Source organism: Nyctereutes procyonoides, unplaced genomic scaffold (assembly GCF_905146905.1).
Source record: "Nyctereutes procyonoides isolate TBG_1078 unplaced genomic scaffold, NYPRO_anot_genome, whole genome shotgun sequence".
Classification (NCBI taxonomy): domain Eukaryota; kingdom Metazoa; phylum Chordata; class Mammalia; order Carnivora; family Canidae; genus Nyctereutes; species Nyctereutes procyonoides.
This window is the reverse complement of record NW_026575139.1, coordinates 28,402,127-28,414,680: the sequence shown is the minus strand read 5'-3', so window position 1 is coordinate 28,414,680 and position 12,554 is coordinate 28,402,127. Positions and strand designations below refer to the sequence as shown.

Here is a 12,554-nt window from a genome sequence, read left to right as displayed (position 1 = left end):
TGTCCACCAAAAAATGCAATCTTATACTAATCAAATTTATTCAAATTATTCACATGAAAAGCAATTACATTTGTACATAAAATCATTAACACAGAACAAGAGAAATCTGATTAGACATACAATATAGAAAAATAAGTGTGAAAATTAAAAATAGCATACTTTAGTTATTAAATTTATACTGTACTTTCTACTTATTTATAGCAGCATCTGTATGATTCCCCTGTTAATAGTTAACTAGCAGCAAAATTTTAAAAATTACACAAACTCAGTAGATGTTTCCCTCCACTGTTTCATTCAAACAGAATTTATCACATAAATCAAACAAAACCACTTCTATTTCCTGAAGAAAAAAATAGGGAAATATTTCCTAAGTTACCAGTTTCCCCCAAGAAGAAGAAAGGGTGGAGTGTGAAAGGAAAGTAAAAGAAATTTGCATGCAATTACCGAAAAGTAAATTCTCAGCCTCTTGACCAATTATGGGTGGATTTTGTGGAGTCTCCATGTGTGTGTTAGTGAATGAAGCTATGTTAACTTTATTTCCTGACTTTATATTGCAGTTGAAAAATATATGGAAGTTTCCAGGAGGCCTGTCAGAGCCTGGAGAAGATATTGGTGTGTACACCTTACATATTTTTAACTGGCTTGAATATGCTCAGGAAATTTGTGTTTACTTTTTTGCTCTATAGCTGAAAATAAGATTTAAAAATTTTTAACTGGTTTATACTGAGAAATTTCAGAGAGGTTACTTCAGAGCTACTACAAAATTAGCAGCAGAACTTGTAATATTACAACTTACCCCACTAGTATAAAAAATACCATTAGGAGCACAACACCTATTCTGTTTAGAATTGCTCCTAGGTTAATTTGTTTGAAATAAAAAGCTTTGGGGATCCCTGTGTGGCTCAGCGGTTTAGCGCCTCCCTTTGGCCCAGGGCATGATTCTGGAATTCTGGGATGGAGTCCCCCATCAGCCTGCTTCTCTCTCTACCTGTGTCTCTGCGTGTCTCTCTCTCTCTCACTCTCTCTCTCTCTCTCTCTTTCTCTCTCTCTGTGCATGTGTGTGTCTCGTGAATAAATAAATAAAATATTTTTAAAAAGAAATAAAAAGCTTTGCATATACATTAGAAAATTTTAGCAATCAAGGGTTATTTTGGATTTGACTAATATTGTTACTGGAATTAAACTATAAGAAAACACAAATTCTTGACCATTTCACCCCACAAGGATGAACAGTAACTTTTAAATGAACCTCAAAATAAGTATTTATAAAGTCACCTATAGAGCGGTAGTGACTTAATTCTCCTCTTTATCTACTATTTATTTTAAATAGTCAGGAAGTCAAAACTTAGTAAAATGTCTCCTACAAGAAAGTCTTAAATGGAAACTCCCTAAAACAACTTCCTGAGCTCAATATTTCAAACAGGGAAATGTGAAATAAGCTAAGAACTCTTCATGTTACTGATTTTACAGTAAATAGAAGAAAGAATAAAGACAGAGTTTTCCTACCTATTCCTGACCCTTGACTGGGTCAAATGCAGTCTGCATCATAATAAATCAAGATGCCTCATTTTATCTCAGTATTATTCTCCATGATTTTTTTCCTCCATATGCATGTCCCCTACTTAGCCAACATTTATATATAAAGGCAACTTCCTAGGTTCTTTATATTTTAAAATGTATATATATTTGAAACTTGATTTTTTAAAAATGTTACAGATAAAAATGCCCTATAAACAGTAAATAGCCAACTCCTAACAAACCATAAGTAAATTTACTACACTGAGATATGTCCATAGCAAATTTTGGCCTGTAGGTACTTAAGGATCTTCTGCTTAGATTCCATTGCTTAGGTCTTCTGTTGAAATAACAGATTTTGTGGTGGTGCAAGTAGTGAAAGAGGGGGCCATTTATTTTGGAACACCTAATTATTTCATACTATCCTTATGTGATATATGAGAGTGTGTGTGAACTAGTTAAATTTATGTCTTACATCCTTACCCAATCCATAGTGGGCAAAAATTAGGCTACAGGAAGTATGTTTAGCTTCCTCCTCTGCATCTTGCCTTCTCAAATGAATTGACTTTTTCCTTTTGAGTTTTTATGGATCTTGTGAATTTTCAGTTTACTTATATTTAAATGCAAATGAAGAACACATTTTCAAGCCAAGTATACATGATTTTAGGTTTAAATGTACTCCAGAACACTTCAAGTCCAAATTAAAAAACAAAAACAAACAGAAAAAGTAGTGAATTCTGAATTAAGTATTTGTGGTTGGCACAACAACCCTACCTATCTAGAGAACATATATATACCTCAGCCATGAGGAGTTACAAGAAAAGCAGCTGGCATTCATCATATTGCTTTGGAGTATGTAAATTAAAGCTTTCCCTTAGAACTGATAAAACCCTGAAAGCAGCTAGAAATGATAACTGACAATAGAATTCTGGAGACTATGTCCATATTAGAGCATTTCTGTCTTACAACACAACAGATTATCCTTGAGATTGAGCCAAATTACCTAAGTATTGAAATTATTTTCTTTAAACTCTGTATTTAGGAGTGTATATATTTTAGGAATACAACCATCACAAATGTGCACACATTCCTATTAGCTCTTGAGTAGTAAACTCTAGTTAACTGGGAAACACATTTGTTTGGAATCCTTCATTCTTTGATAATACTAGGTAAATGAAGCACTTAAAATATTAAGGGGGGCATATACAAAATAGAATACAATCTTCAGGCTTTAATATAATACCGTAATAGTACAAAAGTATCTACAAGGTTAAAAACAGAGAAATTGCCTTTCTAAAATATCATCATTACCATCCACAGGAAGAGAATCTCCTGCATGGTCAAAGGACCAGAAAGCAGCAGGGGGTCTGTTCAGAGCTCATCAGTGCACCAGAATCAGAGGGAAAGATCAGGGAAATCCACATTCTGCAGTTTTTCCTATTTTATTTCAACCTAACCCTATTGTTAAATATTACAAACTAGAAATAACAAAATAAACTCCATTCCACTGTCCTGTAACTAAACAAAAACACTGTGACATATTTAAACATATCTCTCAGTCAGAAAAAAAAAACACGAAAACTTCTTGGTTTTTCCTATGTTCCTTAAACATATAAAATAGTAAATGTTATTTCACTTGAGCTTACAGTATGTTAAAATAAAGGTACAACAGAATAAAGCAGTTTATCTGGATAACAAAATTTAAATTCATGGCAAAAAAGCTGTGGGGTAAAGATTTCCATTTTGAGGAGGAAGGAGTCACTCATACCCTGGATGCAAAAGCACTTATATACCCAATCAATGTTTAGTCTAGTCCATAATATGTTGATTCAAGTTAAACTGATCAAACTACCCAGGCAGTGCTGATTTCTAATCAACAGCTCAAGTGACTACTGAGTAGGGTAGATTCACTCACTAACCTGTCCTGTGCCTCCATGATACATAAAAAAGGCTAGATTCTGACTGAAATGCCAAATTCTTGATTAGTGGTAGTAAGAGTTTAACGGAACCCCCATGGTTATTTTTTTAAAAGTGCTGACAGAGTAAACATTTCAACAATAGTTAAATTGTAAATGTCATTTGCTGATTTCACTTAAGACTAGTGACACAACCTGTAACAAATTTAATAAACATCTATTGTATTCCCAGCTGAAGATTATCTTTCTTAAGGAAGATTCTCCTTTTATTCACATAAATTCTTTTTTTAAATGTTTTTAGTTGGGATCCCTGGGTGGCACAGCGGTTTGGCGCCTGCCTTTGGCCCAGGGCGCGATCCTGGAGACCCGGGATCGAATCCCACATCGGGCTCCCGGTGCGTGGGGCCTGCTTCTCCCTCTGCCTATATCTCTCTCTCTGTGTGTGACTATCATAAATAAATAAAAAATAAATGTTTTTAGTTTAAAACAGTAATTTCAAACCATGTTTAATCTATGGAAAATCTCAAGGGGAAGTCAGCATGTAATTTAAAATGGTGGACAAATGTCTTACATTTTAGAACACTTTGTTTTTCCTGTGCATATTGCTATAGTTTTTTCTTAGAAAACAAACATGAGCTTATGTAGGCAATTGTTAAGACAAGGCAATAGTCCAACTACAGGAAAATTGAGATGTTTTCCCTTGATTTCTTCTTCCTTACCTATTCTTCACCAGTATAATTTTCTATTTGACAAACAAGGAAATAGAAGCACTGAATAGAGGTGTTTGAACAAAAATCTATACCTGTGACAATTGTGAAATTGGGAAGCTTCTAAGCAAACTTAGCAAAGAAGGCAGCTTTTTAAAGAGTTTCTCATAAACACTTTAGGAGACACTGACAAAGCATCACAAAATTAGAGAAAGCCCATTTAGGGGATTCTTCTGGAGATTTAGAAAAAGCAACCACAGAAATATTAATGGTGATCAAAATCCTGTCCCAGAAATTTGCATAATATTGAAAAATCAACCTTATAAAATGTGAAATCCATGTTGTATTATAAAATTCTGTAAATTGCAAGCTTTTCTTTTTTTTTTTTTAAGCTTTTCTTTTCTTTTCTTTTTTTGACACTTTTGATAAAATAGTTCTTTGGAATCTCAAGAAACGAAAGGGAATGCCAAAAATTACTACTGGGATTCCCCTGACAGAATAATTAGGGGAGCATAACAAAATGGTTATAAATGAAACTCTTCTATGACTTTAGAGGCTTGACAGTCCCACCCAAGATCACCAGGAAGGTTTTGAACTTTTCACAGCTCAGAACATTCTGCAGCTCTACAGACTTTTGTAAGGAAGAATGAATCAATTTTTCTCAATACTGATATGTATAAATTTAGGCAGTTTTGATGGATGATCACAAACAGGAAATAATGAAGAAATATGTAAGAGTGTTAACAGCAAGAACCTGTGTTTTCAACTTTGGGAAATAGAGTCAGAAGAGATTAAAAATGTGACCCCCAAAATATGCATACCAGGTGGGTAAGCCTACAAATAGCAGCCAAAGAAATATTTGCTATTTCAAAAAGCTTCTAAGATGTATAGTTGTAAGAAAATACTTTAGTATTTCAGGATGTCCAGAAGGCAAAGAATTTATGTTGAAGTTTTGCTTTCCAACCTTTGGATAGTGCTACTTTATCTGAAAATCTTTGGTGATTAAAATTCTCAAAATGTGATCCTTACTGATTTGTACACCTATCTTTTATGTAGGAGACACAGCATTTCGAGAAGTTTTTGAAGAGACTGGTATAAAATCAGAGTTCAAGTCCCTCCTGAGCATTCTGCAACAGCACGCCAATCCTGGGGCTTTTGGGAAGTCAGATATGTATATCATCTGTTGCTTAAAGCCATATTCATTCACCATAAATTTTTGCCAGCATGAATGCTTAAGACTGAAAATACAACTCCCATCACCAGCAGAGTCACTAGGCTGCTGCTCTATGGGTACAGAGAAAGGTTTGACAAGATTGATTTCACCACGCTAGAACTTCCAGCAGTTTACACAGGCTTGTTCTATAAACTCTATCACAAGGAACTGACAGACAATTACAGAACTATGACAGGAATGGATTAAATCCATATTTGCATATTTTAAAAAATCTTAAGTAAATTGTACGTGCAGAATAATGTGTGCCATATTATAAAAAGTAGTGGACATTTGGGGTTAACTAAATATCTGATTTTAATTTTCTCAGAGTATAATTTACATGAAGAAAACTTACTTGAAGAAAATGTGCAAATTTTAAAAGCCTCTTTTCAAATGAAGCAAATGTAAGGAAGAGAGTGTAGCTCCTAGTAAGCTTTACTAGATAAAGGCAAATGCAATATAATTTTTTTAGATTTACTTATGATAGTCACACACAGAGAGAGAGAGAGGTAGAGACACAGGCAGAGGGAGAAGCAAGCTCCATGCACCAGGAGCCCGACGTGGGACTCAATCCCAGGTCTCCAGGATCGCGCCCTGGGCCAAAGGCAGGCGCCAAACCGCTGCGCCACCCAGGGATCCCGCAAATGCAGTATAAAAGGTGGAAGTCTATACATTTTCCAGGCATTTTTGTTACCTTTTCTTTAGTAAGGCAATGATTAAATATTTACTTTTATATAAAAGGTTATCTGACCATTTATCCAAACCGAGCAGATAACTGTACACATTTTTCTTTTCTTTCATTAACAAATTTCTAAAATATACGTCTTCTTTCATGTGAAATGAGATCAGATGCTGCCATTTAGATCAGCTCTTAGCAGACATTGGAAGAAAAGGTATAGCGTTCTGCCCAGGTCCTGTTTTTGGTCCAAGTTTATACTGCCCAGTTCGTTCCAGCGCCACCTATCAACTGGAGCATTTCCTTGACCGGTAGGTATTGTAGGTCTTAGATTCCAATCTTTCAAAAAAGAAGCACTCGTCGGTAACACATTGAGAAGCCAGTAACCTTCCACCTTCCTTCGTAGCAGGATAGCGATTTGCACATACTCCTCTGACGGACACAACGCCTCTCTCTTCTACTTGAAGTTGCAGTTTGACGTGAGGATCGCTCTTCTCCCGGACCCCGTCCACCCGGCCCTCGGGGTGGATCCGCAGGAAGAAGCCCCCGTTTTTGCAGTACAGCCTCTTGGGGTCCTTGAAGTGGCCGGGCGGGAAGGCGCCGGCAGGGCGGACGGCGTGGTGATGCTCCCGGCTGCCATGCCCCACCCCGGGGGGGGCTCTGCCGGGGTGTCCGCGCCCCCAGAGCCGCGCGAGGAGCCGCCGCCGCCCCCGGGCCCGGGCCGACCCCGTCCGGGGCGCGGCCACGACCCCGGCCCCCCAGCCTCCCGCCCGGCAGCGCGCTGCAGCGCCCGCGGGCCCGCAGCCTCGTGCTGCCCTCGCGCGCGGGCCGTGAGCTGGGCGCGGGGCCGGGGAGCTGAGCGCGGGGAGCTGCGCGCGGGCTGGGGAGCGGCACTCGGGGCCGGGGAGCTGCACTCGGGCTCGGGGAGCTGCACTCGGGCCGGGGAGCTGCACTCGGGCTCGGGGGGCTGCGCGCGGACCGAGGAGCTGCACTCGGGGCCGGGGAGCTGCACTCGGGCTCGGGGAGCTGCACTCGGGGCCGGGGAGCTGCATTTGGGCTCGGGGAGCTGCGCGCGGGCTGGGGAGCTGCACTGGGGCCGGGGAGCTGAGCGCATTGCGGGAGCACCCCTCGGGGCCGGGGAGCTGCGCTCGGGCTCGGGGAGCTGCACTCGGGCTCGGGGAGCTGCACTCGGGGCGGGGAGCTGCACTCGGGCTCAGGGAGCTGCACTCGGGCTCGGGGAGCTGCACTCGGGCTCGGGGAGCTGCGCGCGGGCCGGGGAGCTGCACTCGGGGCCGGGGAGCTGCATTTGGGCTCGGGGAGCTGCGCGCGGGCTGGGGAGCTGCACTGGGGCCGGGGAGCTGAGCGCATTGCAGGAGCACCCCTCGGGGCCGGGGAGCTGCGCTCGGGCTCGGGGAGCTGCACTCGGGGCGGGGGAGCTGCACTCGGGGCCGGGGAGCTGCACTCGGGGCCGGGGAGCTGCGCGCGGGCCGAGGAGCTGCACTCGGGCTCGGGGAGCTGCGCGCGGGCTGGGGAGCTGAGCGCATTGCGGGAGCACCCCTCGGGGACGCGGAGCTGCACTCGGGCTCGGGGAGCTGCGCGCGGGCCGGGGAGCTGCACTCGGGCTCGGGGAGCTGAGCGCGGGCCGGGGAGCTGCACTCGGGCTCGGGGAGCTGCGCGCGGGCTCGGGGAGCTGCGCGCGGGCCGGGGAGCTGCGCGCGGGCCGGGGAGCTGCACTCGGGCTCGGGGAGCTGAGCGCGGGCCGGGGAGCTGCACTCGGGCTCGGGGAGCTGCACTCGGGCTCGGGGAGCTGAGCGCGGGCCGGGGAGCTGCACTCGGGCTCGGGGAGCTGCGCGCGGGCCGGGGAGCTGCGCGCGGGCTCGGGGAGCTGCGCGCGGGCCGAGGAGCTGCACTCGGGCTCGGGGAGCTGCGCGCGGGCCGGGGAGCTGCACTCGGGCTCGGGGAGCTGCGCGCGAGCCGGGGAGCTGCACTCGGGCTCGGGGAGCTGCGCGCGGGCCGAGGAGCTGCACTCGGGCTCGGGGAGCTGCACTCGGGCTGGGGGAGCTGCGCGCGGGCTCGAGGCCTGGGAGCTGTGCTCCTGGAGATCATCTTTGAATTCTGACTACTACGCAAGGCATCTAAGGTATAAACTGCTTGGATGAAGCAGTTTTGAAATATCTCTGAAGCCCTGCAAGGAGATAGACAAGGAGCTATTATTATACATTGTGAGAGCCCTTGAAGGAAAGGACTGTGTGGTTCATCAACTCTTTTTGTAGTACCTAGCATGGTGGATGGCATATCAATAAACAGTTATTGAATAAGTAGACAATGAATAAATAAGAAACACTCTTGCATCAGGGAGTGGAGAATGGGAGAATACACCAAAACCCAAAGTCACAGGGATGTCAAAATCAGGTGTTCATTGGAAGTGATAGGAACCAGGACTAGAAATCAGTAATAACGTAGATGAATGAAAATGGACCAGCAGTTCAGCTGAAGACGAAATCAATAGGCTACCAGGGAAGAGGGAATAAGGAGATGAGATTAAAATGAATATTTTGCAAGAAGATATATGGAATAGATTTTGGTGAGAAAGAAAGGAGCAAAAGCAGATGAGGCCAAGTACCTCATAATTTAAGAGGGATTCAAAAATAGCTTTGAACAAAAAAAAAAAAAGGAAAGAAAATAGCTTTGAAACTGACGAACTGGGATCCTGGGCCGCTCACTCCGCAGACCTCGGGAGCGGGCGTCTCGCCCCAGCTGCGGCCCCGCGACCACAAGTACAGGTGCCCCGCCGGGACCCCGCCGAGCCCCGACGACCCGGAAGTGCCTGACCACGCCTACCCACTGCGCCTGCGCGACGCGCCCCTCTCCGGCGAGCGAGGAGACTGGCGCTGGGCGGGCGGAGAGGCTCGTCGCGGCTGCGCGGAGGGCCCGGGGCGTGCAGCGTCGTTATCTTCCACGCGAGTGGCGGGGATCCGTTGGAGGCTGTGGCGTCGGCGTCTGCCAGGTAGCAGCCGCTCCCCCGTCCATAGGCCTGGCCGTGGCGCTGCAGCTCTCCCGGGAGCAAGGCATCTCCCTGCGCGGGAGCGCCGAATTGCTGGCCGAGTTCTGTAAGTCCCCCTCGCGCAGGCCAGAGGGCGGGGAGAACTGAGGCCAGGCCGCCCTGGAGGCCCGGGCCCGGCCCCGGAGGCGGGGCACGGGGACGGGGGTGGGGGGCCGGCTCTCTGCTGCAGCGCCCCCCTGGCTGGAGAATCTAACCTAGGAAGAGGCGGATGCAGGCGCCGCCTCCGGGCGCCTTGCTCCTGGTGGGGCGGGAAGCCCAGGTGCGGCCCCTCCACCAGCAGCCTGGCTTTAAACTGCGGGTCCGGCAGTCTTGCCGGCCCCGGCCCCAGCCCTACCCCGAGCGGGGTGGAGCCCCAGTTTATTTTGAACAGCCCATCCACCAAGCTTTGATTCCGGTACTGACGGCCATGGACTAGATTTAGGAAACTCTGTCCTGGACCAGGTCTTGTACCCTCTGATAGACTCCGGCAGGAGAAGAGGAGGGAAAAGTGAGGGAGAGGCTTGCTCTGGAGCATTGGACCGGTTAATCAGTTGCTAATCCCAGACGCAAAAGCCTATTTCAACACCTATTTCAACAGGTCACATAACCTGAATTGGGGCTTGCGTTAACCTGTGAGCTTGTAGTTCTACTTTGACACTAGGTTAATGCGGTTTGGCATTTTTATTTCTGCATAAACGCAGGTATCGTGTTGTTTTCACTTAGAAGCAACATTTTTAAGGATTTTCAGTGGCACTTTTCACTTACTCTGCTTTCAGCAAGACACCCACAAACGTACATTTAGCTTTTTCGGTTTGATACCATGAATGAAACCGCAGCCACATCTAAATAGGTTTTATTTTACAGAGTTACAAAGTGAAAATGACTTTAACATTCCTTTTGTTTTCAGCATTTGGCATCAACAGCATTTTATATCAGCGTGGCATATATCCATCTGAAACCTCTACCGGAGTGCAGAAATACGGACTCACAAGGTATTTAATTGTTGAAAACCATTTTGAGTTTTGCAGGCCTTCTTGGGCCCGTAATTTCTGGCATCTTGGTGTTCGTTTTTCAGCTCTATACAAAGAGGTGTAAAACACTGCAATCTCAAATATAGTGATTCTCAATCAGAAGGAAGCAAATAATAAGTTGAAAGTCCACTCTTCCCTACCACATTTTGAGTGGGTTAAATACGTTGATGTTAGGAATCTGATCTGGCTTCACAAAACAGTCTCTATCAACTCCCTCTGATTTTTGCATTTCGTGTAGCCAGGTGGAACAAGTTGGAATTTTACATAACTATGATGGTGTTTATTATTGGAGAGAAATCCACTATATATTTTTAACATGATATGTTTTCTATAGCTGTCTAGAGATTAAAACCATCATTATTTTATAATAAAAGAAAATGAAATTGGATCCAGCCTGGGAACTAAACTTAAAAAAAAAAATACTACTAATAGAGTACCCAATAAAGTTTTTTAATGTCTTACTGTCTTCATTCGTTTTTGTTAAAATCCTGCCAGTAAGTTAGCCATTTCTATCTGAACACTCATTGTTTTTTCTTAGCTCAAGAAATTACTGAATACTTGTTGAATGAATACTTGTTCTCCGTCTATTCTTTTCCCCCCCATGTTTTTCTCTACTTAGGAGTCTCACTTTTAATTTTTCTGTGTTATAGGATGTTTCTCCCTGGCTCCTCATTTGACCTTCCAAAACTAGTTCCAAAAAAACATTACAGTAATTTTTTTTTAAATTCCTGAGTCATATATACATATATTTTTTCTGTTTCAAGAGGCTTTATTTTTTAAATTCTGTTAATTGTATTTTTATCATCTTCAGGGCTAAATCACCCAGGGCTATACTCAGATTATTATATAGCCTGAAACGTAGAAGTAACTAAGAATCTATGTCACCTTCATTTGGTGAAGAAGCAAGCCCTGCCTAAGCTACTGGTTTTTAGGTTGTCTCCTTTAAGACTACAGTGATGACCTTTCACCTCAGTTGTATGTAGATCTCCCTATTTAATCTGTCCCTTTTATTTTATTTAGAATGGAGGAATTGCTCTTCTTAAAGGCAAATTGTTCAATCTCTGTAACCTTTTGCATATTTAATGGTATTTACTTGCAGAACTGAAGTCAAGTGAGAATTCCTGAGTCGAATTTTCCTATATTCTCTCATTGGATCACACACTGCACCTTCTTAGCATTTATTACAATTAAAATTTTACATTTATTGCTGTAGTGATTAGATTAATGCTCATCTTCTGCAGTTTACCTTGGATTAGAGTATACTGCATGTTCACTACTCTGTCCTTAGCATTCAGTACTAACTACATCTGGTACGGATACTGAGAATTGGAAAAGGGGAGCTAGGTTATTGTGAGGCAAGTTTTCTGTACAGGTTGGAGGAGTTCCAAAATACCGTGGTGGGAATTTGCTAAGGGTAGAAAGTGAGACCTGGAAAGAGTTACTTTGTAATGCAGTGAACCAAAAAAGATGCCTTGTTATGTACTGCAGATTGATTATACAAGTGTTCAGTTCAGAAACTGGTGGTAGTCATCTCAAATACTGAAAGCGGTGAAGTCCTTGAAAGGTGGCAGTTTGATATTGAGTGCGACAAGACTGCAAAAGATGACAGGTAAGTATGAATTAAACTGCTTCCACTTTCATAGATCTTTTTTTTCCAAAACTTGTTTTCTTGACTAAATGAGTTCTAACTATATTGAACTCGTTTCGTGTAAGGTAGTTTGTTTCTAGCTATGTTAGTTTCGATCTTTCATCTCCCATGAAGAAGAATTAGACTCACAAACTGGGCTCACAAAAGAGTCGTGCCTATTATGGACTTGTATAGTGTACTTTTAATATAATTGCCCTTAGTCTAAAATCCATAAATTTCAACCTTTAGTATTTATGGTGCTATATGTAAGCTACATATGATGTATTAGGTGGGCCATTTAATGGATGTTGTCAAGGTACTTTTAACCATGAAGTATTATCCTAGACTTTCTCCTAGCTTGATATGCAGCTCTACTGTATTTCATTTAATGCTATGAAATTCCTAAGACACTCTGAACTGAAGTTCTTAGATCCCCTGGATGGGAAATGCCCCTCATTATATGCTAATTCTTAGCATTGTCCTAGGCATGCTTACCTGTAAACTCAGAACTCTCTCTCATAATGAAATGTAGTTTGTTCCTGAAGCCTTTGGTCTATTTTAGAAAATGTTTAATTATAAAAACAACTTGATATAACATCTTATTTGAAGCACTACAGAATTAGACATTTAGGTATTACTAAAAATGCCAAAATGATTATGCCAATTAAAGATCTTAGATACTACTTGTTATCTTTATTTTACAATATGTTGAATGTTTCCTGAGTTGAAGCACTTGGCAGGTTTTCTAGTCATCTGTGATTTAATGACCTGATACTAAGATCAGCCTTAAAAACTGGAATAATAAATGAAATTATAATCGTTTTTT

At 43.2% G+C, this 12,554-nt stretch overlaps 1 pseudogene; it reads left to right on the top strand.

The window, feature by feature from the left end:
* The first annotated feature begins 449 nt into the window (after positions 1-449).
* On the top strand, positions 450-5,558 carry LOC129496375 (nucleoside diphosphate-linked moiety X motif 6-like; annotated as a pseudogene).
* The last annotated feature ends 6,996 nt before the right edge of the window (positions 5,559-12,554 follow it).